Source organism: Bos grunniens, chromosome 9 (assembly GCF_055505025.1).
Source record: "Bos grunniens cultivar Pamir isolate PY7600 chromosome 9, Bosgru_T2T1.0, whole genome shotgun sequence".
NCBI lineage: Eukaryota > Metazoa > Chordata > Mammalia > Artiodactyla > Bovidae > Bos > Bos grunniens.
Genome location: NC_141173.1, coordinates 76,334,488 through 76,361,497, shown reverse-complemented (window position 1 = coordinate 76,361,497; position 27,010 = coordinate 76,334,488). Strand labels below are relative to the sequence as shown.

At 39.3% G+C, this 27,010-nt stretch overlaps 1 pseudogene; it reads left to right on the top strand.

Moving 5' to 3' along the window:
* LOC147366203 (DDB1- and CUL4-associated factor 13-like) overlaps positions 1-18,449 on the top strand; it is a 39,536-nt pseudogene extending 21,087 nt beyond the window's left edge.
* The last annotated feature ends 8,561 nt before the right edge of the window (positions 18,450-27,010 follow it).

Sequence of the window (27,010 nt, the reverse complement as noted above, 5' to 3'; positions counted from 1 at the left end):
TTGTATCACCCCAAATTTATATATTCAAGTTTTAACCCCCAGTAACTCAGATTGTGACCTTATTTGGACATGGGAATGTTGCAGATGTAATCAGTTAAGATGAAGCCATACTGGAGTAAGGTGGGTTCCTAATCCAGTGTGACTGGTGTCCTTATACGAAGAGGAAATTTGGAGAAAAACCTTCACACAGGAAGAATGCCATGTGAGTACAAAGGTAGAGATTAAAGTGATGATTCTACAAGTCAAGGAATGCCAAAGATGGTCAGCAAACCAGCAGCAGCTAGGAGAGAGGCAGGGAACACAGTCTCCATCAGATCCCTTAGAAGGAACCAACACTGCTCTTACCTTGATATTGGATTTCCAACCTCCAGAACCATGTTACAATAGATTTCTGGTTTTAAAGCCGTCTAGTGTTTGTACTTTGTTAGAACAGCTCTAGCAAATGAACATAGATCTTCAAACTCTACAATGCTAATTTGTTTTTCTCTATGGATACCCACCAGGCTTTGTTCTTGATTCTCATCCTCCTGTGCTTGTGCCCAGAATCACCAAATGGCCCAGGTAAAAAGCAGCTGTGAAGGCCCAGCTCACTTCTTTCAAGGTCCTGTCTTGCTGAAATCTTAGCCCCTTTACCTCTTGTGACTTCAGAAGCTCTTAGTTGCCTTTAGAAAGTTGTTTATCATATTTGATCTGACTTTTTAGTTATTCTAGGTTGGAGTGTGGCTCCGCCTCCAGTTTCTCCATCCATTACTCCCAGAAGACCAAGTTCCCATCATTCCTTTTATGCAACAAAATTGCCCCCACATCTTTCTCACTTCCTCTGATGGAGAGCCATTGGTCTAAATTATACCAACAAATTTCTGGCATCTCAAATCCTTTTAGTACACAGTACAATAGTATGAGAAGTGAGCATACCCTGAGAATTGCTCCCATTTACTGAGCTAGCATACTGAATCATTCATCTCTGGTAAGTGTACTCAGATCATCTGTATTACATGCAAAATTCTGTGGTTAACAAAACTGTTGGAATAAAAAGATAATTCAAAATTGTGGTGGGAAACTCTTTAAACACTCTTTCTAGTAATTGATAGAGCAAGCAGAAAGCAAATTACTTTAATGTTACCAATAAGTAACATTAGACCACAGTGCAAATAAGTTTGAAAATAATCACTAAGAGACTGCTAGAAATTCCCCCAAACACTTAGAAATTTAAAATAATTTTTAAAATACCTCATAGAACACACAAAAGAAAATCACACTGGAAATTTGGAAAAAAGCCCTAAATTATAATGAAAATAGCTTACATCTAAACATGCTGCTAAATCACTATTTGTGTCAAAATTCAGTTCAGTTCAGTTCAGTTCAGTCACTCAGTTGTGTCAGAGTCTTTGTGACCCCATGAATCGCAGCACGCCAGGCCTCCCTGTCCATCACCAACTCCCAGAGTTCACTCAAACTCATGTCCAACGAGTCAGTGATACCATCCAGCCATCTCATCCTCTGTCGTCCCCTTCTCCTCCTGCCCCCAATCCCTCCCAGCATCAGAGTCTTTTCCAATGAGTCAACTCTTCACATGAGGTGGCCAAAGTACTGGAGTTTCAGCTTTAGCATTAGTCCTTCCAAAGAACACCCAGGACTGATTTCCTTTAGAATGGACTGGTTGGATCTCCCTGCAGTCCAAGGAACTCTCAAGAGTCTTCTCCAACACCACAGTTCAAAAGCATCAATTCTTCAGTGCTCAGCTTTCTTCACAGTCCAGCCTCTTAAGAAACCTATATGCAGGTCAGGAAGCAACAGTTAGAACTGGACATGGAACAACAGACTGGCTCCAAATAGGAAAAGGAGTATGTCAAGGCTGTATATTGTCACCCTGCTTATTTAACTTATATGCAGAGTATCATGAGAAACACTGGGGCTGGAAGAAGCACAAGCTGGAATCAAGATGCTGGGAGAGATATCAATAACCTCAGATATGCAGATGACACCACCCTTATGGCAGAAAGTGAAGAGGAACTAAAAACCTCTTGATGAAGGTGAAAGAGGAGAGTGAAAAAGTTGGCTTAAAGCTCAACATTCAGAAAATGAAGACCAAGGCATCTGGTCCCATCACTTCATGGGAAATAGATGGGGAAACAGTGGAAACAGTGTCAGACTTTATTTTGGGGGGCTCCAAAATCACTGCAGATGGTGATTGCAGCCATGAAATTAAAAGATGCTTACTCCTTGGAAGGAAAGTTATGACCAACCTAGATTGCATACTCAAAAGCAGAGATGTTACTTTGCCAACAAAGATCCGTCTAGTCAGGGCTATGGTTTTTCCAGTGGTCATGTATGGATGTGAGAGTTGGACTGTGAAGAAAGCTGAGCCCTGAAGAATTGATGCTTTTGAGCTGTGGTGTTGGAGAAGACTCTTGAGAGTCCCTTGGACTGCAAGGAGATCCAATGAGTCCATTCTAAAGGAGATGAGTCCTGGGTGTTCATTGGAAGGACTGATGCTAAAGCTGAAAGTCCAATACTTTGGCCACCTCATGCGAAGAGTTGACTCATTGGAAAAGACTCTGATGCTGGGGCAGGAGGAGAAGGGGAATATAGAGGATGAGATGGCTGGATGGCATCACCGACTCGATGGCCATGAGTTTGAGTGAACTCCGAGAGTTGGTGATGGACAGGGAGGCCTGGCGTGCTGCGATTCATGGGATTGCAAAGAGTTGGACAGGACTGAGGGACTGAACTGAACTGAATGCTTGAACTCGAGAAAAAGAGAGCCTAATATATAAAGAAGCTAGAAGGAAAAGAAGAATGAACTGAAAGAAGGAAGAAAATAAAAGTAAAACTTAATGAATTAGAAAATATATAAGCAATAAAAAATCATGAGCTGCAAAAACCCTGATTTTATGAAAATGCTAATTAAACAGGTAATTCTCTGAAATGACTTGTCAAAGGAAACGAAAAAGAGGGAATGCACAAATACTTCATATGATGAATTGTTTTTTTTTATTTTATTTTATTGGAGTATAGTTGATTTGCAGTGTTGTGTTAGTTTCAGATGTACAGCAAAGTGAATCAGTTATACATATATTCTTTTAAAGCTAATTTTCCCATATAGATCATTACAGAATTTTGAGTAGAGTTCCCTGTGCTATATAGTAGGCCCCTATTAGTTATCTATTTTTATATAGTAAAATTGAAGTGTATATATCACTCCCTGTCTCCCAATCTATCCCTCCCCCCTCCACTTCAGTTCAGTTCAGTTCAGTCACTTAGTCATGTCCGAAGCTTTGCAACCCCATGGACTGCAGCACAAGTATCCCTGCCCATCACCAACTCTCAAAGCTTGCTCAGACTCATGTCCATTGAGTTGGTGATGCCATCCAACCATCTCATCCTCTGTCGTCCCCTCTCCTCCTGCCTTCAATCTTTCCCAGCATATGGGAACTTTCCAATGGGTCAGTTCTTCGCAAGAGTGGCCAAACTATTGGAGTTTCAGCTACAACGTCAGTCATTCCAATACATATTCAGGACTGATTTCCTTTAGGATTGACTGGTTTGAATCCTAAGGGACTCAAGAATCTTGAGTCCAAAGGACTCTCAAGAGTCTTCTCCAACACCACAGTTCAAAAGCGTCAATTCTTCAGCGCTCAGCTTTCTTTATGGTTCAACTCTCACATCCATACATGACTATAGGAAAAACCATAGTTTGACTAGACAGACATTTGCTGGCAGAGTAATGTCTCTGCTTTTCAATATGCTATCTAAGTTGGTCATAGCTCTTCTTCCAAGGAACAAGCATCTTTAATTTCATGGCTCCCTTGCTTTTCATTTCTCTTCTTTTCTCAGCTATTTGTAAAGCCTGCTCAGACAACCATTTTGCCTTTTTGCATTTCTTTTTCTTGGGGATGGTCTTGATCCCTGCCTACTGTACAATGTCACAAACCTCCATCCATAGTTCTTCAGGCACTCTGTCTATCAGATCTAATCCCTTGAATCTATTTGTCACTTCCACTGTATAATCATAAGGGATTTGATTTAGGTCATACCTGGGTGGTCTAGTGGTTTTCCCTACTTTCTTCAATATGTCTGAACTTTGCAATAAGGAGTTCATGATCTGAGCCACAGTCAGCTCCTGGTCTTGTTTTTGCTGACTGTATAGAGCTTCTCCGTCTTTGGCTTCAAAGAATATAATCAATCTGATTTCAGTATTGACCATCTGGTGATGTCCATGTGTAGAGTCTTCTCTTGCATTGTTGGAAGAAGGTGTTTGTTATGACATTCTTTTGGCAAAACTCTGTTAACCTTTGCCCTGCTTCATTCTGTACTTCAAGGCCAAATTTGCCTGTTACTCCAGGGATCTCTTGACTTCCTACTTTTGCATTCCAGTCCCCTATAATGAAGTGGACATTTTTGCTGGGTGTTAGTTCTAGAAGGTCTAGTAGGTCTTCACAGAACCATTCAACTTCAGCTCCTCCAGCATTAGTGGTTGGGGGCATAGACTTGGATTACCATTATATTGAATGGTTTGCCTTGGAAACCAACAGAGATCATTCCGTGTTTTTTTGATATTGCACCAAAGAACTGCATTTCAGACTTTTGTTGACTATGTCAGGCAAGTGTATGCTCTTTGGTTCTGTCTCATCACAACAAAGATTTGGAGTGATGGGCATTAAAGTCCTCGGTGCATCACAGCTCTCGGGTCTTGGATGGACCGTGTTATAGCACTTAGACAAATCAGTGTTACAGCTCTATTTTATTTAGAAAATAGCAAGAGAATCCATCCTTGAGGCGTGAAGGCATGCTGACCCAAAGACACGAAAGGAGGAGTGGGGGAGCAGGCCAGTGCATGGGAGAGAGAGAGAAAGAGCTTGCAATTTGGCTCCTCTTTTTATATGTATTTTTCCTCCCCCTGGGCCTGCCCTATGTAAATTGGGCTAGCCAGGAGTGCTGTTTGTTCTACCTGAGGTCCTCACTCAGGTCCTTGGACCTTCCTTTGACCTTCCTTTGTTCTATTTTTGCGGGATTTTCTCTTCCTTGTCTTTTAGCCACCACCATTTTGGACTCCTGTTTCCTATTCTAACTACCTAACAACTAGGAGGGCTATTCCATTTCTTACAAGGGATTCTTGCCCACAGTAGTAGATATAACAGTCATCTGAGTTAAATTCACCCATTCCAGTCCATTTTAGTTCACTGATTCCTAAAATGTTGATGTTCACTCTTGTCATCTCCTGTTTGACCACTTCCAATTTACCTTGATTCATGGACCTAACATTCCAGGTTCCTTTGCAATATTGTTCTTTATAGCATTGGACTTTACTTCCATCACTAGTCACATCCACAGCTGGGCATTGTTTTTGGCTTGACTCCATCTCTTCATTCTTGCTGGAGTTATTTCTCCACTGTTCTCCAGTAGCATACTGGGCACCTACCAACCTGGGGAGTTCATCTTTCTGTATCATATCTTTGTGCCTTTTCATACTGTTCATGGGGTTCTCAAGGCAAAAATACTGAAGTGGTTTGCCATTCCCTTCTCCAGTGGACCACATTTTGTCAGAACTCTCCACCATGACCTGTCCATCCTGGGTGTTCCTACAAGGCATGGCTCATAGTTTCTTGAGTTAAAGAAGGCTATGGTCTATTTAATCAATTTAATAGCTCAGTTGGTAAAGAATCTGCCTCAATGTAGGAAACCCCGGTTCAATTTCTGTGTCCGGAAGATCCACTAGAGAAGTGATAGGCTACCCACCCCAGTATTCTTGGGCTTCTCTTTGTGCTCAGCTGGTAAAGAATCTGCCTGCAATGTGGGAGACCTAACTACGGCTTCCTAACTACAGAAGCCAATGGTGTAGAAAGACGTGTGCCCATCTTTTCCTGTAAGAACTCACTGCTGAACAACCATCCACAGGAGAATCTTGGATCCCACCAAAAAAAGATACCTCATGTCCAAGGACAAAGGAAAAGCTCCAGGAAGATGGTAGGAGGGGGAAAATTGCGTTTAGAATCAAACCCCATACCCTCCAGAGACAGTTGGAGGGCTGAAACAAAACCTTGTGCACACCAGGAGACCCCCAGAGACTGAGCCATACCTGCCGTTGAGTGTTTGAGTGTCTCCTGTGGAGATTTGGGTCAGCAGTAGCCTACCTCCAGGGCGGGGGCTCTGGGGGCAGCAGACCTGTGTATGGTACAAGCCCTCTTGGAGGAGGTCACCGTTAACCCAACCGCAGAGCTGCCAGAACTTACACAGGACCAGGGAAACCGACTATTAGAGGGTACAAGCAAAACCTTGTGTACGCCAGGACCCAGGGGAAAGGAGCAGTGACCCCACAAGAGACTGACCCAGACTTGCCTGTGAGTGTCCAGGAATCTCCAGTGGATGCGTGGGTCGGCAGTGGCCTGCTACAGGGTCGGGGCCGTTGAGTGTGGCAGTGCGTGCACAGGGCCTTTTGAAGGAAGTTGCCATTATCTTCATTACCTCCACTATAGTTTGGTCTCAGGTCAAACAACAGGGAGGGAACACAGCCCCGCCCATCAATAGAAAATTGAATTAAAGATTCACTGAGAATGGCCCTGCCTATCAGAACAAGACCCAGTTTCCCCCAGTCAGTCTCTCCCATCAGAAAGCTTCCATAAGCCTCTTATCCTTATCTGTTAGCAGGCAGACAGAATGAAAACCTCCACACTTAGTCCCTAGTAATCATAAGTTTGTTTTCTACATCTGTGACTCTATTTCTACTTTATAGATCAATTCGTTTTAGATGAATACTCATTAAAAAAAAAATTCAACAGAGCATGAAATTTAAAATGTATATGAGAATACAGTGGAAAAATTTATCCTGGTAAATTTGAAAACTTGGATAAAATGGATAACTTTATAGAAAATTAAACTTACCAGAATATACTCAAAACATGTAAATAATTAGCCTTGTAATCATTAAACAGTTTTACTTAATAGTTTAAATTTATTCACAAAAATAGTCCAATTAGCATGCTTTTACTGGCAAACTTTTCCAAATATTCAAGTACCTCTCATTGATGTATCAACTCAACAGGTCTAACTCTCTAACTTTCTCCTACTTGGCTTTTTCTCAGTTTCTGCTTTCATGAATCACACCATTTAATCTACTAAATTGCTCTTTACTGGAAAGCTTAGCTATTTTCTGCTGCTGCTAAGCCACTTCAGTTGTGTCCAACTCTGTGTGACCCCATAGATGGCAGCCCACCAGGCTCCCCCGTCCCTGGGATTCTCCAGGCAAGAACACTGGAGTGGGTTGCCATTTCCTTCTCCAATGCATGAAAGTGAAAGTGAAAGTGAAGTCGCTCAGTCGTGTCTGACCCTCAGCCACCCCATGGACTGCAGCTTTCCAGGCTCCTCCATCCATGGGATTTTTCAGGCAAGAGTACTAGAGTGGGGTGCCATTGCCTTCTCCGAGCTATTTGCTAGGTTGATACTAAAGTAATTGCAGTTTCAAACCCTGAATTTTAAATCATTATAACTAGGCTCAAACACATCTTTATTAATCAAAATAGGAACCATTACAATCAACACATTTTTGCCAATGAATAATAAGTTTGTTTATTCCTATAGCTTAAAAATCTGTGCTTTGGGATTTGATGAACACTTGAAAAGCATTCTATTCATCCTGCTGGTTGTGGAAGCATTTTCCCTGCAAAAAGTTGTCGAGATGCTTGAAGAAGTGGTAGTCAGTTGGCTAAAGGTCAAGTGAATGAGGCAAAACTTTGTAGCCCAATTCATTCAACTTTTGAAGTGTTGGTTGTGCAATGTGAGGGCAGGCATTGTCCGTGGAGAATTGGGCCCTTTCTGTTAACCAATGCTGGCTGAAGGTGTTGAAGAGCGTCTTTTGATTTGCTGAGCATACTTCTCAGATGTAATGATTTTGCCAGGATTCAGAAAGCTATAGTAGATCAGACCTGCAGCAGACCTAATGGTGACCTAACAGTGACCATGACCTTTTTTGGGTGCAAGTTTGGCATTGGAAAAGACTCTGATGCTGGGAGGGATTGGGGGCAAGAGGAGAAGGGGACGACAGAGGATGAGATGGCTGGATGGCATCACTGACTTGATGGACGTGAGTCTCAGTGAACTCCGGAAATTGGTGATAGACAGGAAGGCCTGGCGTGCTGTGCTACATGGGGTCGCAAGGAGTTGGACACGACTGAGCAACTGATCTGATCTGATCTGATCTGATCTTGGCTTTGGGAAGTGCTTTGGCGCTTCTTCTCAGTCCAACCACTGGGCTGGTTATCCCTGGTTGTCATGTAAAATCCACTATTCATTGCACATTATAATCTGATTGAGGAGTGGTTTGTTGTTGCATAGAATAAGAGGAGATAACACTTCAAAATGAAGATTTTTTTTTATTTGCGGTTCGCTCATGAGGCACACACTTACTGAGCTTTTTCACCTTTCCAATTTACTTCAAATGCCAAATGACCATAGAATGGTCAACATTGAGTTCTTTGACAACTTCTCATGTAGTTGTAAGAGGATTCAGCTTCGATGATTGCTGTCAATTTGTTGTTGTCAACTTCCAATGGCTGGCCACTGAGCTCCTCATCTTCAAGGCTCTCATCTCCTTTGCAAAACTTCTTGAATCGCCAGTGCACTATACGTTCATTAGCAGTTCCTGGGCCAAATGCGTCATTGATGTTGTGAGTTATCTCCACTGCTTTATGACCCGTTTTGAACTTGAATAAGAAAATTGCTCAAATTTGCAATTTCCATAGTCTAAACTACATATAAAATAAACAGCAAGTAATAATTCACTGGGCTTCCCTGGTGGCTCAGATGGTAAAGAATCTGCCTGCAATGAAGGAGACCTAAGTTCGATCCCTGGGTTGGGAAAATCTGGAGAAGGAAATGGCAACCCACTCCAGTATTCTTGCCTGGAGAATCCTACTGACAGAGGAACCTGGTGGGCTACAGTGCATGGAGTCGCAAAGGGTCAGACATTACTGAGCGACTAACACTTTCACTTTCAATAATTCACTAGCAAAAAAAGGCAAGAAATGCATATTAAAATAATGTATAACATAACCACGTTTATTTAAGGATGTAGGAGAAGGCGATGGCACCCCACTCCAGTACTCTTGCCTGGAAAATCCCGTGGACAGAGGAGCCTGGTAGGCTGAAGTCCATGGGGTCGAGAAGAGTCGGGCACGACTGAGCGACTTCACTTTCACTTTTCACTTTCATGCATTGGAGAAGGAAATGGCAACCCACTCCAGTGTTCTTGCCTGGAGAATCCCAGGGACGGGGGAGCCTGGTGGGCTGCCATCTATGGGGTCCCACAGAGTCGTACACGACTGAAGCGATTTAGCAGCAGCAGCAGCAGCATTCCAGTATCAAATAACAAAGTTCAACAATGCAAAACCATAATTATTTTTGCACCAACTTAATAATATCTTGGTATGATTGTATCTACTGTTCTTAATCTGTTCTTCAAAAAGTATAACACTTGAGTCAGCCAAAATTAACACTATTTTTAATTGGCTTACTGAATGTTTGTGACAGAATCGTGGGGTTTCTCCATAAAAATGGTAATGAATATCTCAACATGACGTGCATTGTTACACATATTTCTCTACCAGTACCTTAGTAAGACAACTGGAAAGTTTCACATCTACTCCCTCTAAAGTAAGACTTGGCAAATACAACTACATTTTAGAAACACAACATGAATGGAACAAACTATTATGGTATTAGTCTAGTTTTATTTGGCTGCTCAGAATGTCCCCAAATAATTGTTTTTGATTTGGTCTGTGACTCCCTGGTGTCCAATTGAGTGACATAAATTCTTTTAATTTTATCCTTTAATTAGGAAATGTTTATCAAAGTGGAATCTGTTTGATGCCAAATATATGAAAACGTGATTTGGTATTTGAAAATTATGGTAAAAGAAATAGGAATTCTTGGGTGATATTCTTGAATAGTCTATTGGATTATAGCTCTCTTCCATTGAAAGTATTGTCTATGCAGTCTCTCAATTAACACTTCTTCACACCACTTATATATTTCATCATGGCTAAGATAATTACTGCCTGGAATTTAATAAGTTACATACAATATTGCAATACAAGCCTGTTGTGGCTTCTTTGCCCTTGAGGCAGGGGATGTTCTTCCTGCCACCTCACTTCTGTATTGTAATAAAGAGGTTCATCTCTATCAGGAGATTCAAACTTTCAGCAGCCTACACTTATGGTTTGACAAATAATTTTTTATTTACTCAATCAACTCACAGAACTGAGACACTTATTTCATTAACTCAAGAATTTAAGAAACTTCCTATTTCATGACATTCATAATCTAGTAGAAAATAATGATGAACAAAACAACATGTGAAACAAATCCATGCTTATTGGTGTATACAGAGATAAATTTATGTGGAAAGTACAACTTGACAATGATTAATAATGACAGTAAAATATTTATAGAGTTTATGATGTACAAGACAGCTTAAAAATAGCTTTTAAAGTTTGAATTGTTACTGTCCTGAGTATTATCTAAGCCTATAGTATTTAGCATATGTAATAACAGTTAATATTTATTAATTACTTACAATATGACAAGCTGACAATGATAGGCTATGGTAGGCTAAGCACCTAATATATATTAACTTGTCGATAATGGTACTATTACTTTCCTGATTATTATCCCCATTTTACAGGTGAGAAAATCAAGGCACAAAGCTATTAAGTGGTAGAGGTATTGGGTTGACCAAACTTATGGAAAATATAGAAAGTAAACCAAAACTGTCTGGCTTAAAAGAACTTGTTCTTAATTATTTCAAAATATCATCTCTCTGGTGAATAATCATTATATATTTATTCATCAAATTTTATTGAATGAATCAATCTGTAATCTATCAATGAATGAGTTAACAAAACACCAAATACACAATGAAAAACAAATCAGGAGATCCAGAAGTCATTTAGTTGAGTTCATGTAAAGATATGCACCACAGAGTATTTAGATTAAAGAGCATATCTCTATTTTAAGGCTGGGACTACATGGTTTGGTTAATCTGTTGCTCACAAAAACAACCAAAAAAAAAAAAAATACCCACAATTTTCCTCATTTTGTATGTCTCAAACACAGAGAATGATAAAACCTTCTCCCCAAGATTACTTTCCTCACAAAGTGGGAGGAAAGCTGGTTGCCTCTCAATATTTGCTTCTCTTAGCAGAATGAATTTAGATTCTTGGCACTTATCCATAGTTATTTGAAACTCTTTAGCCAAATGCTATGAAGGAAAATAAAGCTTTCATCTTTGAGATTTGAAATCCTTTTTAATTAACATGACTACATATAGTCAGGGTACTAATTAGATTGGTATAAAACTGATGGCAATGCCAAAGAGCATAAGTATTGATACTTAATAGCATTGGATGAAAGAAACTAATGAGTCAAAATGATTCTCAGAGCTCAGCATATATAGAGCTATTAAAAAACTTATTCATGTAAATGAGGGGTTGATTACTTTAAGCCATCACTATGAAGTTTAGAATGATCCATTTACATTTGGCTAACTTCTCATAGTTTTTGTAATAAATAAGGTATCTTTGTATTTAATTTAGGAAGTTTAATTTTCTACCTATCATTATTCCATTTGTACAATAGGGAGAAAAGTGGACCCATATAAACTTAAATTTTTCTGGGCATCTATGAAAAAAATTGTTTAACTTAAGGGTTTATTTTTATTAGGCATATAAGCCAGATGTTCCTGGCTGCTGATAAGCATTTCAAGTTATGTTTATTCACAGAACTTTAATACCAGGAAGAACAATCAAGTGATTCTTGAGGTCGGAGTACTGAGTTAGTAATAGTCTTAAATGTAAATCTGTCAGTTTGTTTATTGGGAAATAAAAGATCTTAGAATACTTACATTAAAAATTAAAACATACAAGTAGACACATAAATAGATGTTAAAGAAACACTGATAAGAAAGCAAATACGGGAATAAAACTGTGCTTAGTGTCTTTAAGTAATCTCAAAACATACTTTCTAAGCACTTACTGGTGGCTCAGATGGTAAATAATGGCTCAGATGGTAAATAATCTGCTTACAATGCAGGAGACCGGATTCAGTCCCTGAGTCGGGAAGACTCCCTGGAGAAGTACACGGCAACCTATTCCAGTATTCTTGCCTGGAGAATCCCCAAGGACAGAGGAGCCTGGAGGGCTACAGTCCATGGGGTTGCAAAGTCTGACACGAGTGACTAACGTTCACTTGCAGTGCCTCCCTGTTATGGTTCTCTTTTTTCACTTTCACTGGCATCTTTTGTTATTGTTCAGTCGCTCAGTTGTGTCCGACTCTTTTGGACCCAATGGACTGCAGCACACCATGCTTCCTTGTCCTTCACCTCCTCCTGGAGCTTGCTCAAACTCATGTCCATTGAGTCGGTGATACCATCCAACCATATTTAAGTGATCTCAAAACATACTTTCTAAGCACTTGCTAGCTTAATCCTTTACCAAAACCAATCTCTTCTTTTAGCCATTTCAATCAAGAAATGAAAAGTCTATTTTTATTTAAGATATTGATATTGTAACAAGCATTTATTAGATAACTAGATGATTCTCTAATGTTCTGAGAGGCTCAAAAAGCTGTTTAAAATTAACTATTAAATCACTGAACCAGCTTTTGACATGAAGAAACAATTCTGACAATTTTTTTCCCCATGAACTAGAGGCTTTGGCAATAGTAGAAATAACATTACCCTCTAGGTACATGCTCACGTTTTACTCTTCAGGTTTAAATAGTTTAAGTAATATGTGATTAAAATACAGATTATATACAGTATTCCTAAGCTCTGAAAATGAAGTTAATCTATTTAGAAAAGTAAGTCATACAGAAATCTCTTTAAAAGAAAGTAAACTACCAAAAAAATCATGATTAACATTTGACAGATATGTTTCCCCCAAACCTCTAAGCACACAGTGCACATAACAAGAATAATTTATTTCATAACATGCTTTCTACTGTCTACAAAATTTATTTTCTAATTGTTTTTACTGATTATAAAAATGCAGTTGGTTTTTTTTTTATATTGATCTTATAGTCCTCATGTTAAACTAACCTGTAAATTCTTATAATTTGTCTATGGATTGTATAATTTTATTCATATAGAATTCAGTGAATTAAGACAACTTAAGCTTTTTCTTACAAATCTTTATACATTTTTTGTTTTTTGTTTTTCTTATACCATCTGTGACCTTAAGTTCAATGCTGAATGGAAATGATGATATTAGACATCATTTTCCTAATGGTAATTTTAAATGCTTCAAATATTTCATATCTAGGAAAATATGTGCTATTTTTTAAAATTACATGTAGATGCTGAATTTTATCAAATGGGTTTCTCTGCATCTATGGAAATTATCATATTGTTGATCATATTGTTTTTCTCCTTCAATCTTTTATTGTGAATAGGTGTTCTTATGGTAAATTCATTTGCATTTTGGTGATATTTGCTAAGCAATCAGAGTCAATTATCGTTTAGAGTTGGGCATTCTTAAAGTTAACACAAATTGTTTCAAGATTTGTTATTGCCTAGAGATGGTCAGAATTTTTTGAAGAGTTTTGCCATTATTCACTATATAGAAGTAATATGAATTACATAAACAAGAAAATATATAAGAAAATATAACAAGTATGCTTTTATGCAAAGAATTCTTGCCACTTATCTGGAAATAAGAAAACAAATAGAAAAATGGACTAAGATGCAAAAAGGCGATTACAGAAGAAAAAATTCAAATTGCTTACAAATATATAGTGTGTGCACGTGTGCCAAGTTGCTTCAGTTGGGTCCAACTCTTTGCAACCCTGTGGACTGTAGCCTGCCAGGCTCTTCTGTCCATGGGATTCTCCGTGCAACAACACTAAAGTGGGTTGCCATGCCCTCCTCCAGGGGATCTTCCTGACCCAAGGATCAAACTTGCATCTTCTGGGGCTCCTGCACTGCAGGCAGATTCTTTACCACTGAGCTACCGGGGAACCCAACAATACATAGACAGATATTTAAATCCATAAATGATCAGATAAACACATGTTAAAACAGTAGTGAGAAGTGTCTTCATACATATCAGATTAGCAAACATTGAACATTTTTATTTATTTTTTTATTTTATTTTTTTTAAATTTTTTAAAATTTATTTTATTTTTAAACTTTACATAATTGTATTAGTTTTGCCAAATATCAAAATGAATCCGCCACAGGTATACATGTGTTCCCCATCCTGAACCCTCCTCCCTCCTCCCTCCCCATACCATCCCTCTGGGTCGTCCCAGTGCACTAGCCCCAAGCATCCAGCACCGTGCATCAAACCTGGACTGGCAACTCGTTTCTTACATGATATTTTACATGTTTCAATGTCATTCTCCCAAATCTTCCCACCCTCTCTCTCTCCCACAGAGTCCAAAAGACTGTTCTACACAACAGTGTCTCTTTTGCTGTCTCGTACACAGGGTTATTGTTACCATCTTTCTAAATTCCATATATATGCGTTAGTATACTGTATTGATGTTTTTCTTTCTGGCTTACTTCACTCTGTATAATAGGCTCCAGTTTCATCCACCTCATTAGAACTGATTCAAATGTATTCTTTTTAATGGCTGAGTAATACTCCATTGTGTATATGTACCACAGCTTTCTAGATGGACATCTAGGTTGCTTCCATGTCCTGGCTATTATAAACAGTGCTGTGATGAACATTGGGGTACACGTGTCTCTTTCCCTTCTGGTTTTCTCAGTGTGTATGCCTAGCAGTGGGATTGTTGGATCATAAGGCAGTTCTATTTCCAGTTTTTTAAGGAATCTCCACACTGTTCTCCATAGTGGCTGTACTAGTTTGCATTCCCACCAACAGTGTAAGAGAGTTCCCTTTTCTCCACACCCTCTCCAGCATTTATTATTTGTAGACTTTTGGATGGCAGCCATTCTGACTGGTGTGAAATGGTACCTCATAGTGGTTTTGATTTGCATTTCTCTGATAATGAGTGATGTTGAGCATCTTTTCATGTGTTTGTTAGCCATCTGTATGTCTTCTTTGGAGAAATGTCTATTTAGTTCTTTGGCCCATTTTTTGATTGGGTCATTTATTTTTCTGGAGTTGAGCTGTAGGAGTTGCTTGTATATTTTTGAGATTAGTTGTTTGTCAGTTGCTTCATTTGCTATTATTTTCTCCCATTCTGAAGGCTGTCTTTTCACCTTGCTAATAGTTTCCTTTGATGTGCAGAAGCTTTTAAGGTTAATTAGGTCCCATTTGTTTATTTTTGCTTTTATTTCCAATATTCTGGGAGGTGGGTCATAGAGGATCCTGCTGTGATGTATTGTCAGAGAGTGTTTTGCCTATGTTCTCCTCTAGGAGTTTTATTGAACATTTTTAAATACCAAATAGGTCATGTAGGAAAACAGAAATCCTATGTTCTGCTAATGGGACCACTGAACACTTACTTATCTATGCCCTAGAACTTCTGCCCTTGATCCATAATCCAGAGAAATTATTACTCAAGATCATAAATTTCTCATACCAAGATGTTTCTTGGCCTTGTTTGTGATAGCAGAAAGTTGGAGGCAACCTACTTGTCTACCTCTAGAGGAATAGACAAATAAAATGTGGTCCATACAGGTCATGGAATACTACACAGCTGTTAGAAGCAATCTAGATGCATGCCCTGCAACATAGGTAGATTTCTAACAAAAAGTACTCAGGAATAAAAATAAGAAACAGAATGAGGTCTACAGCCCAGTGTATTTAGGTAAATAAAAACAATCAAAAGAATAACACTACATATTTTACAAAGATATACACAAATTCAAGGTTATAGATCAAACACCTTAGCATGATTTCCTGTGGGGGGAGGTGAATGGAAGCAGAAAATGGGATTAAAAGAATAAGCAAGTAAAATGTGAAGGGAGCCCTACAGCAATAACAGTGCGACTTGAATAGAAGAGTATGAGGAATTCAACCCCATACACTTGAGAGGGATGTGTGGTAAACTAACTAACGTGCATTAATGCAAAGGGTTATGAAAGGTTCCTTGCTCATTTCTGTCATTGACTTTGTCTGTGATCTGATACATTTTCCTTACAGACGTGATTACAGTAGAGGGCTTAATAAACTGGGCTCAGGCATGACTCAGTCCTTAGTTCAAGTTCTTCCTCCACATAACTATTAACTGCATTCTTTAGGGCAAATTACTTTCTTAGACTTCTAGTCAACTTTTTCATCTATAATCTGGTGCCAATGGTACTATAGAGTTTTCTTAACGTTGCATGAGAGATCAGCTACATAAAGTACTTAGTGTAGCGTCTGGCACGAATAATTGTCCAACAGATGGTAGCAGTAGTTGTTATCCTCATTCTAGAAACTTTGGTAACTTTACTCACTTGATTTGTGTGATTTGTGTCCTTTAAAAATTCATTTTAATCAATCAGATCAGTTCAGTTCAGTTCAGTCGCTCAGTCGTGTCCGACTCTTTGCGACCCCATGAATTGCAGCACGCCAGGCCTCCCTGTCCATCACCAACTCCTGGAGTTCACTCAGACTCATGTCCATCGAGTCAGTGATGCCATCCAGCCATCTCATCCTCTGGCATCCCCTTCTCCTCCTGCCCCCAATCCCTCCCAGCATCAGAGTCTTTTCCAATGAGTCAACTCTTCGCATGAGGTGGCCAAAGTATTGGAGTTTCAGCTTCAGCATCAGTCCCTCCAAAGAAATCCCAGGGCTGATCTCCTTCAGAATGGACTGGTTGGACCTCCTTGCAGTCCAAGGGACTCTCAAGAGTCTTCTCCAACACCACAGTTCAAAAGCAGCAATTCTTCGGCGCTCAGCCTTCTTCACAGTCCAACTCTCACATCCATACATGACCACAGGAAAAACCATAGCATTGACTAGACGGACCTTTGTTGGCAAAGTAATGTCTCTGCTTTTGAATATGCTATCTAGGTTGGTCATAACTTTCCTTCCAAGGAGTAAGCGTCTTAATTTCATGGCTGCAGTCACCATCTGCAGTGATTTTAATCAATAACTGGGATGAAAGAGTGATGCCATCCTTATTAAACTGGGAGGCCACAGAAGTCAAGAGGGCAGAGCCAGATGGAAACCCACAAACTGAAATGAACTGATGTTTCCCTGGCTGGTCACTGAGATGGAGTCAGTCGCTTGGCAAAGCATCCAAAGAGCCTGCCTACTGTATTCTCTGAGGCGTGTGATGGAGAGGTTAGAATTTGGAAACTGACTAAATGAAAATGTATTCATATGGTACAAGCACATGAAGATTTTGTATAAGGAATATGTACTTGTTTTGTGGGACTTTTTTTTCTTTTTACTGTTAGTAGTTAAAACTCTGAAGCAAAGGAAAATGGGTGGACCAAACTATGGGGAAGAGGAGGAATCGTTGCACACAGTATTAGGAAAGACACAATATACAGGAATTCATCATCACTGGAAAGAAGTTGTTTTTGCCACGTGTGGATAGCAAGTAGACATTTAGGACAAACAAAGACTCAGTCCTATATGTTCAATGACTTGGGGATTTGATGGTATAAATGGTGTTAACTTTAACCTAATTGAAACATTTCTCTTGGGAAGCTGTGCTTCTCACAGGAATATATTGTATGATATGAGGTAAGCTACTTCTCTGAAAAAGATCATCTTGGATATGAGAACCAATACAACCTGCTGAAGCCCTATGGAATCATTCATTCTTACTGCAGCAAATGAAGATGATGACTTATATACTTTTAATATGTATGCTCTGGACAGTCCTGTAATGGTACATATGGTTCATGTATCTGTGGGGCTTGATGTGGATTACGCTACCACTGGGAAATCATTTGTGTCTGCTAGTTTTGATAAATCCATATGAACCTTACCTGTGGACAAAAGTCTATCTCACACAGAGAATGCAACATGTTATCTGTGGGACTTCCCTGGTTAAGATGCTGCACTTCCAGTGCAGGAGATGTGGGTTTGATCCCTGGTCAGGGAATTAAGATCCCATATACAGCAAGGTGGGGCCCAAAACAAAACAAAAAACCATGTTATCTGTGTAAAATGCACTTCTGACAGCAAGAACTGTACATCGTGTATGGATATAATGAAATAAACATTCATCTATGAAAAACTAATGCTTCTGAAAAGTTGGGTGTGCTTACACCTTGAGAAAATACAGCTGCAGATTATAACCAGAAATTAACGGAGAAATTTCAACATCATCTTCATATGAAATGTATCCCTTGTCACTGACATCTACCAAAACCTATTTACAGTCAGATTTAGGAACAGCATATCATGAAAGAAGCTTGTCGATGAAAGGAACTGAATCGTATCAAACATAGAAAGCCTGCATCTACGCAGCTTGTGTCAGAGAAAAAAGGACACCGTGGCAGTAGTGAAATAATATTTGGTATTCCAACCGATATTGATGTGTAATTATTTGCTATGTTTTGATTTGTGAACTCTACAAATAAAACTAATGGCTCTAGTAAAAAAAAATGAAATAAACTTAATTGATGTTACCAAGATAATAAATAACAGGGATTAACATAAAATTGAATAGCATGGCAAATCCAGAGTGATGAGAGCTGAATAAAAGCCACATGTAAAAGACCCCAAGGATTTTCAGCCAATATGAATCCACAGAGCAATGATGCTGTTGAACAAGTCAACATGATCTCGGATCACATCGGTAGAACTGGACCAGACGTGGTCCAGAGTCCGGGAGGGTCTCGCTCCGGGTGCATATGTCATATACTCCTGGAGACAGTTCTCAGTTCTGGGGATCAGACTTTGAGAAGAAGGAGAACTAACCAAAGAATATTTGGAAGAGAGTGAGTGGAGAAGGCAGAGGACTAGAAATCACCAGATGCAGAACCACTGAAAACACTGAAGGGACTGTGCTGAGAGAAGGAAGTTCCTGGGTAGGAAACCTAAAGCTGTCCTCAAAATTATTTAGATGTTAGGCCTGCCTCCTCGGACCAGCTGCCTGCAATCAGTAAAGGGGTGTTTCATAGGGAAGATCTCAGCAAACATAACCACTACGTTTCTGCTAGCCAGAAATGACTGAAAAGGGGAGGGCAGACTTGCAGGACGTGGAACCCATTTGTGGAGGCACTTACACAGAATCCAACGATTCCTTCCTCTGGGAATGTCATCCAGGAGACTCTCGGACAGATAGAGGATCACACTGAAAAACTCCAAAGCCTTCCATGTCTCTTTTCTGAGACTCAAATACTCATTTTCAAGTACTTATCACCTGCTGGGACCCAGAAACCCTCAAGGGGGAATATGATTCTGAGATTGCCATCTTGATCAGCCTGAGGTTTTGATATAGATTTTTAGGAATACAAGTGTTTCATGAGCCATGAATTCTTGAATAGTTTTCAACTGCTCTCATCTTAAGTATATTTTTTTAATTTTTATTAAAATATAGTTGATTTACAATTGTTGTGTAAGTTTCAGATGTATAGCAAAGTGATTCAGTCATACATATATATTATGCATATATATAAAAGATATATATATAAGTATATATATTCTTCAGAATAACTTTATACTTCCCACTAAATTAAGCCAATCACCTTTCTCTCAAAAATTTCAGCTTTTTCTACTAGTGGTTAGCATTTGTTCTATCAACTTACGGAAGGTGTCAGGTTAAATAACTTAGTGATTTGCTTTCACTAAGCAATAACTTCTGTGAAGTTATCAGCTACAATGACACTTCAGAACTATTGAAGATCAAGTGATTGTTATTTCTAGTTTCTAAAACTCCTCCGTCTCCATTGCCAACTATGTTTCCACACAGGAGAGGGAGGCAAGATTATTTCAGGAAACCATAACCACTTGCTTTTATGCCTTGATCCGAAATCTTTCTTTGGAGAGTTGTTTGGTAGCTGAGTTGAATAGGCCATGTGTGACAGATATTAGAAGAACTGGCCTCAGGGAGCAAGTGTGCTTTCTACGCTAGTTGATGGTTTGTACAGTAATCTTGGGGGCTGAGAAAATAAGCAATCTGAGAGCAGGAACCTTAGCTTCTACATCTTTGTATCCCTCCCAGCTCACAGCACAGCCCCTGGTGCATAGTAGGCAGACAATATGTTTACTGCCGGAATGAATGAATTAGTGAATACGACTAAATGAATGGATGGATAATGTGGACAGATGGCACCGAGCAAGAATCTGCTTGAGGCTTTCAGTTAGGCATGTTGGAGTTCAGCTCCAGTTGCTGAGCTAAATTTCTGCCCCTCATCTGACCAACTCCCCTTCATGGAGCTTGACAATCGTGGAGCCTGTGGGTAGAATGTATTCTGGGGGAGATGAGAGCTGCCTGATATGAGAGATGATATCAGAGATTAGTTAACCGTATGGGCTTTGTCCCGGGGGAGGTGTGTGAAATGAATCAGATTAAACAAAATTGATAATGTGAATGCTTAATCAAACAGACAAAGGTAGTCTGCGCAGCTAATTAGGGGCAAATAGAGCGTCCCTCTTGTACCTCATTTAACTGACAAATTGTGCAGACAGTTTTAATGGGAGTCTGTTTAGCAAAGAGAAGGCTGTATAGTTGACAGCTTGGCAAAATGTGGTTTCTGTAACACCACATGATGCTTATGGAAATTAGCCTGGTGCAGCTGAGCTCGGAGCAGTCCTGGGATGTGCAAATCACGCAAAACGGACCTTGCACACACTGCTTGCCGTGGCATTCTTAAAGACAAAGCACTCATTTTTAGTATTTTCAAAAGTCAAAGGGTTTGGACTCTGAACGTTCAGTGAAATCTTGCCATTGCCCTAACCAATGCAGAAGCTGAAAAGTAATGTGAGAGAAACTTCCTATTTAGAGAAGTTTCATTCAGACAAATGACAAGCTGTGACCTTTTGCCTGTGGAAGCACTGACTTCAGGTAAGCCAGGCGACTTCAGGAGATCAGCGTGACCCACAGCTAAAGATAACTTCATCTATGGAAGCTCCAACAGGTTAAGATAAATCGTCCCAGAATTTCCCAGCATGTTTACAGGCTCAAATGGCACCTCAACTTCTCACTCCTTCAAACCTCAACAAACCTGGTTCCCTTCTCCTTTTCCAAATTAAGCAACTTCTTCCTCTGATATTTTTACATCTTTGGACTTGTCATGTTGTTGAAGATTGTGGGAGAATTTCAGGGAGCAAGTGTTCTTTTGGGAGAAGCATGCTGGTTTCCCAGGTTTGCGGGGTATCAACTCTCAGGAGTTCATCCAGAAGGAGATTGTTGTAAACAGAGTCATTTGCTTGCTTCAAGGAGAATTGGGGGAAAGAATACAACTAGGGTTGGTGTGGAGACAGAGGGGGCTGGTTCTCAGAGGCTCTATCTGTGGAGCTGGCATGCCAGGGATGAACAGAGTCACCAGGGTTCTTAGCCTGTGTGCCAGCCCCAGGATGTCATTGTCTGAGGGCAAGACCGGGAACCAGGCGTTGAATTCACAGTGTGAGGAAGAGCTTCCCTGCCTTGCGTACCCATGCGTGGCTCACAGTGTCCAGCCCACTAAAGGGAATACGGCCATGCATGAGGAGTAATCGTTTAATGAAGTGATTTTTGTGAATCACTCCACCAGTCAGACATGGTCCCTTCCGGAAAATGAACAGTTTTGCATAAAATGGCCCATTAGTGTCAATGGAGAGGGTCTGACCTCCTTCGGCTGCTCTGCAAGCCTAGTCAAGTGGAACAACCAGGGCTGCGCTTGGACTGGAAGACGATGTCTCTACCCCAGGAGACTTTGCTTGACATCACGATGCATTAAATGGGAAAAACAAGAATAATTCCCCTTTCAGTGGGCAAAGCATAATTTTAGCAAAGTTGGAGACTTAGCCAAAATTCTTAAACAGTTAAAGACTGTTGAGACTGTTAAAAGTACTTAAACAGTTTAATATACACCTGATTCTTTAAAATTATGGCAGATAACTTATTTATTAAAACAGAATATTTTAAACCAGCAGGATGTCATCATACCAAAGTGAAATCACTCACACTTTCAAAACTCTACTGATGCTAACGTGAATCAAATTTGTTTTTCACTTTTTGCTGTGAAGTTTGGCTTTTCTTTCTCTTTTTCCTTGGAATTAAATTCTTTTTTCCCAAGTTTTGCAGATTTAATGTGTTTTTCTTTTATGTTAGTATCCTGTGAAATATAAGTGCAGAAGAGTGAATATGGTGAGAACCCGTGTCACCACCACATGAGTTAAGATATGGAACATTGACAATGATTAACAATGTTTTTTAAAATTTATTTATTTTTTTAATTGATGGAAAGTTGCTTTACAGTTTTTTTTTTTTGTTGGTTTATGCCATACAACAATGTGAATCAGTCATAATTATATGTATATGTGTATATATATATATACATCCTTTCTCTCCCTCCCCTTCCCCCATCCCACTTCTCTAGGTCATTACACAGTGCCAGACTGGGCTCTCTTGTGTTATTTAGCAACTTCCCACTGTCTATTTTACACATGATAGTCTATATGTTGGAGTAGGAAATGGCAATCCACTTCAGTATTCTTGCCTGAAAACTTCCATGGACAGGGGAACCTGATGGGCTACCCTCCGTGGGGTCACATGACTGAGAGTCGGACACGGCTGAGTGGCTGAGCACAGTGTACATGTGTCAACGCTACTTTCTCCATCAGTCCCACCTTCACCTTTCCTCACTGTGTTCACACGTCCATTCTCTGCTAGGTACATGGGGACCATTTTTCTAGATTCCATATCTATGTATTAATATACAGTACTTGTTTTTCTCTAACTTGCTTCATTCTGCATAAGAGGCTCTAGGTTCATCCACCTCACTACAACTGACTCATATTGGTTCCTTTTTATGGCTGAGCAAAATTCCATTGTATAAATGTGCCACAACTTTATGCATCCATCTGTCAATGGACATCTAGGTTGCTTCCACGTCCATCCTTTATTGAATGGATTTATATGACCATTATTTATTGGATCCTCCACCTGACTTTTGAGTTTTTTGAACAATGAATCATAAGAAGCAATTGGGGATTCAGCAAAACACATTTGCTGAAAAAATATTTAATGTAATTTGAAGTCACTATGAAAACAACTTCTGGGCTTTTAAAAAAACTGTTCACCATGCTTGTTATTAAGTTGATTATTTCTTTTTAAGAGAAGAAAAATGAGTAATAAAATGTATTTATTAAAGAAAAGTAAAGAGATTCTGCAATAATAATAATAATAGCCTATAAAAGAATCAATCTATGCCTAAGAAATTATCATTGTCTTCTACTTTTGGCAGCTTGACTGTAACCAGAATCTGTTTTATGTATGTGAAAGCTTGAAAAATATTCTCATTTCTGGAAATTTTAACCTTGTGCAGGAATCATCACTTGTAAGATGGATTGACATTGTTATAAATAGACATAAATGTAACTAATCCTCCATAGAAAAATTGAAATATTGACAATAGTTTGCAACTTTAAAGAAGTGCAGAGGAAATAAAATGTCACATTTGATTACAACATTTTTATATCATTTATGTAGTTCTGTAGATCAGTTTTGCACTTTGATTTACTCATGAGAACAGCAAAATCTTTCTTTTTCAGATAGTTCTTTGATGGAAGTGATATGTTAGTATGTAATTTAAAAAAAAAAAAAAAAAGGAAAGTGTTTCATGATTGAAGAAAGACTTCGGAGCCTACATTTACCCAAATTATTGGCCCAGCATTTTGTACATACTGGACTTCAGCTTTGACCCAAACCAACCAGGACCTGTCTTCAGGATCCTAGATCTATGTAGGAAGCAACTTTATTAATGATAGATTTTTCATTCCAGTCCCTCCAGTTACCTGCCTACAGGGCACTTCTTGATTAAATCACCAGCATTCAAAGTGGAAAAGAGTTAATAATGGAGCAAGTGTAGTTTGCATTCAACTAATCGATAACATTGAGGCCTCTCCAAATCCAGTTGGGGCCTAAATGATTAGATTTCACAATTCAGAGAATGACAGCTTTGCCACTAAAGTTGCTTAACCTTAAGAGAGGCACCTGGTCATTGCATGTGATCTCTGAGCCCGGAATAAAAGCCAGAGATTAAGAGAGGAGTAGGGAGAGAATTAACTAGTAGAGGGGCCAAGGAAATGAATGATAGCTTGGCCTGCCAGCAATCCAGAGTTAAAAGTGTTTGGGGCAGCATGAGTAAGAATAGGATTGAATTAATAAAGATAGAGAAAGGAAAAAGGCAAGGTAAGATTGAAGGACCATTTGCATTTTTGCCTAAATCAATATTTCTTTCTGGGTGCTGCTACTCATGATAAGAAAAAATAGACGTAATGACTTGATAAGTCAGGCCAAAATTTTTCCTCTAACTTTCTAACACCATTTTATTCATTTTTACACTTCCTGGAGTGATTCTGGCTATAAAACATGATCTTTATATTATTAAGCATTTGGCAATTGGTTGCTCTTAACACCTTTGATATTAGTTTTCAAGCTAAGCTTCCACTCTAGATCTGAAGTCCATGTTTGTTGATGGCAAAATGCCTAGATGGCAGAGCAGAAATTCAGGCAGTGGTCTCACTGTCTTTTTGTCATATGACTGACAGTCTTACTTTATGCAACTTTAAATGACACATGAACTTAAGCAATTTGTGACATGTGAAGTCTCCAAAAGTTCCAAGAAAATAAAAGGTCAGAATATAAAAATAAGTCTATCTTATTTTCCCATTTTGCTCTCTAATAAGGTGAGTCACAGCACTTGGAATGTGATTAGTTAGGAACTATAGGTTCTACTAAGTGAAATCAAGCTGTTTTATTTTACTGTTTCACTTCAAATTTTGCATTATTAGCTGATCAGACCTATATAGGTACCAAATCAAGCTTATACTTCTAAAAATATTTTTGAGCCAAGTGATGTTTAAGTGAGTACCAAGATCACAGAAAAAGATAAAGAGCTAACAATCTATCCCTTCATCTCTGTTTGGTGTTAAGTGTGTTAGTTGCTCAGTCATACACGACTCTTTGTGACCCCATGGACTACAGCCCACCAGGCTCCTCTGTCCATGAGATTTTCCAGGCAAGGATACTGGAGTGGGTCGCCATTTCCTTCTCCAGGGGATCTTCCCAACCCAGGGATTGAACCTGGGTCTCCTGAGCTGCAGGCAGATTCTTTACTGACTGAGCTATAAGGGAAGCCCTTCTGTTTGGTAACATGTTCTAAATTTCATCTTCAGAATTTATTTAATGACAAAATTAGCATTCATTTCAGAGAAAAATATATTAATTAAATTATTAGGATTCTGTAAAAAGTACAATTATTCAACTGAATTTTTTTTTCACTTTTTGCAGTCAGTCCATAGTTGCTCCTAATTAATTTGCAAAACTCGTGTAAAAGGTTTTAAAGGGACTTGTAATTCAGTAGTCAGCTCTGATACTAATGAGTTCTTTCAAATAGCATAACTGAGTTCTTAGGACCTTGAATCTTCTTCTGTCATCGGAAATGACAAGCCATTTTGCTACCTGGATGGCCTCCAACCATTTTTCTTTCCTATCATTTCTTGTGAGGGAGGGTGAAGGAAGGAGATCAGAAAGCATTTGGAAAGCCAGAAAACTCACCTTATTAAAGAGCAAAGGGGAATATGATAAACTTACTTTTACATTCTGATCTTTATTTTCTTATTTTCTTATAACTTTTGGAGACTTCACTAGCAAATCTAAAGTTCTGGACTGCTTTGTCAGCCTGGCCCAACGGAAGTGGGGGTGGACAGCCAGCCACTGTCTACACAGTGGTGCTTGAGTTAATTGATAAAACTCTCCTTTTTATGATCAGTGCTCGCCTTCTGTCTACAGCCACACAGCCTATTACCCCTGTGGGGCACTGAGATGTCCTTGTGGAATTCTAGCAGATATTGGAAATTGTGGTGGCAAATTAGCAGGGGCCACAAACCAGAAGTGACAGCTCCAGTCCCCTGATGGGGGGAATGTAGCAATCCCTTGCCCATAGCAATTGGCCAGGCTTATCATATGGACTAATCACAACAGATCTGGGGAAATAATGGGCACCAGATGTTATCGCTTTGTAGGCTTGAGCTCTCCAGAGACTACAGCCATGATAGGAAAGCTCCCTGCAAACAGGAACACGATTCTGTTGCTTATTAATCAAACCAGGAGGCTGAGTGTGATCATCTTCTCCTTTCTCAGCACCATGCTTTCTTTCTGCTGTGTTGATGAATAGGGGAAACATTTTCTGTGTCTGTGTGTGTGTGTGTGTAGATAGAGACAGATATGGAATGTGGAGGAGACAATCAGGAAATGTCTATTACACACAAGCACACATACAATTCAATTTATTATCTACAAGAATATGTCCCAGAATTAAATTTCTTTCTTAACTCAATTATATTCAGCTTTGAAAGTTCAGGAAGAACTTTCTTAATTAGATATTTTATTTTTCTCTATTTTATGTGTACTTCGACTTTAAGACGATTATATGTTTTAAATATGTGTTAACAATGAGAAAAGGGGCTCAGTGATGAACCAAATTCTCATTTCTATTGGCCTTCCTGACAATGTGCCATGGATATTCCCAGGGACCATAAATCTAGCTCGTTTAGAACTGATGGGATTCAGGACACGTTACCACAAGAAATGGTGCTTTGACATGTTGAATATTTTAAGCTGAGAGTTTGAGAAAGAGCAGAAGCAGAACAGTCTTTCTGACCTTCTGCAATCCCCCTAACCTCACCCCTGAAGCAGGTCATAAGACCCTCATGTGAGAGATGCCCTCCCTGGAGGAAAGGAACATCTTTACTACAAACATGGTCCAGCCCTGAGAAGAGTCCCAACAAGCAGGTCTTCTTAGTTTCCCCTAACTGCAGAAAAAACTTTCTATGCTTACCCCGTACCCCTCAACCTAATGTATTTCTCCACAGCTCTCCACCTTTCATCAAACTTAGCGTAAAAACACTCGGGTTTAACTGTCTCTTAGGTTCTTCATTTCCTTGTGAAGGCT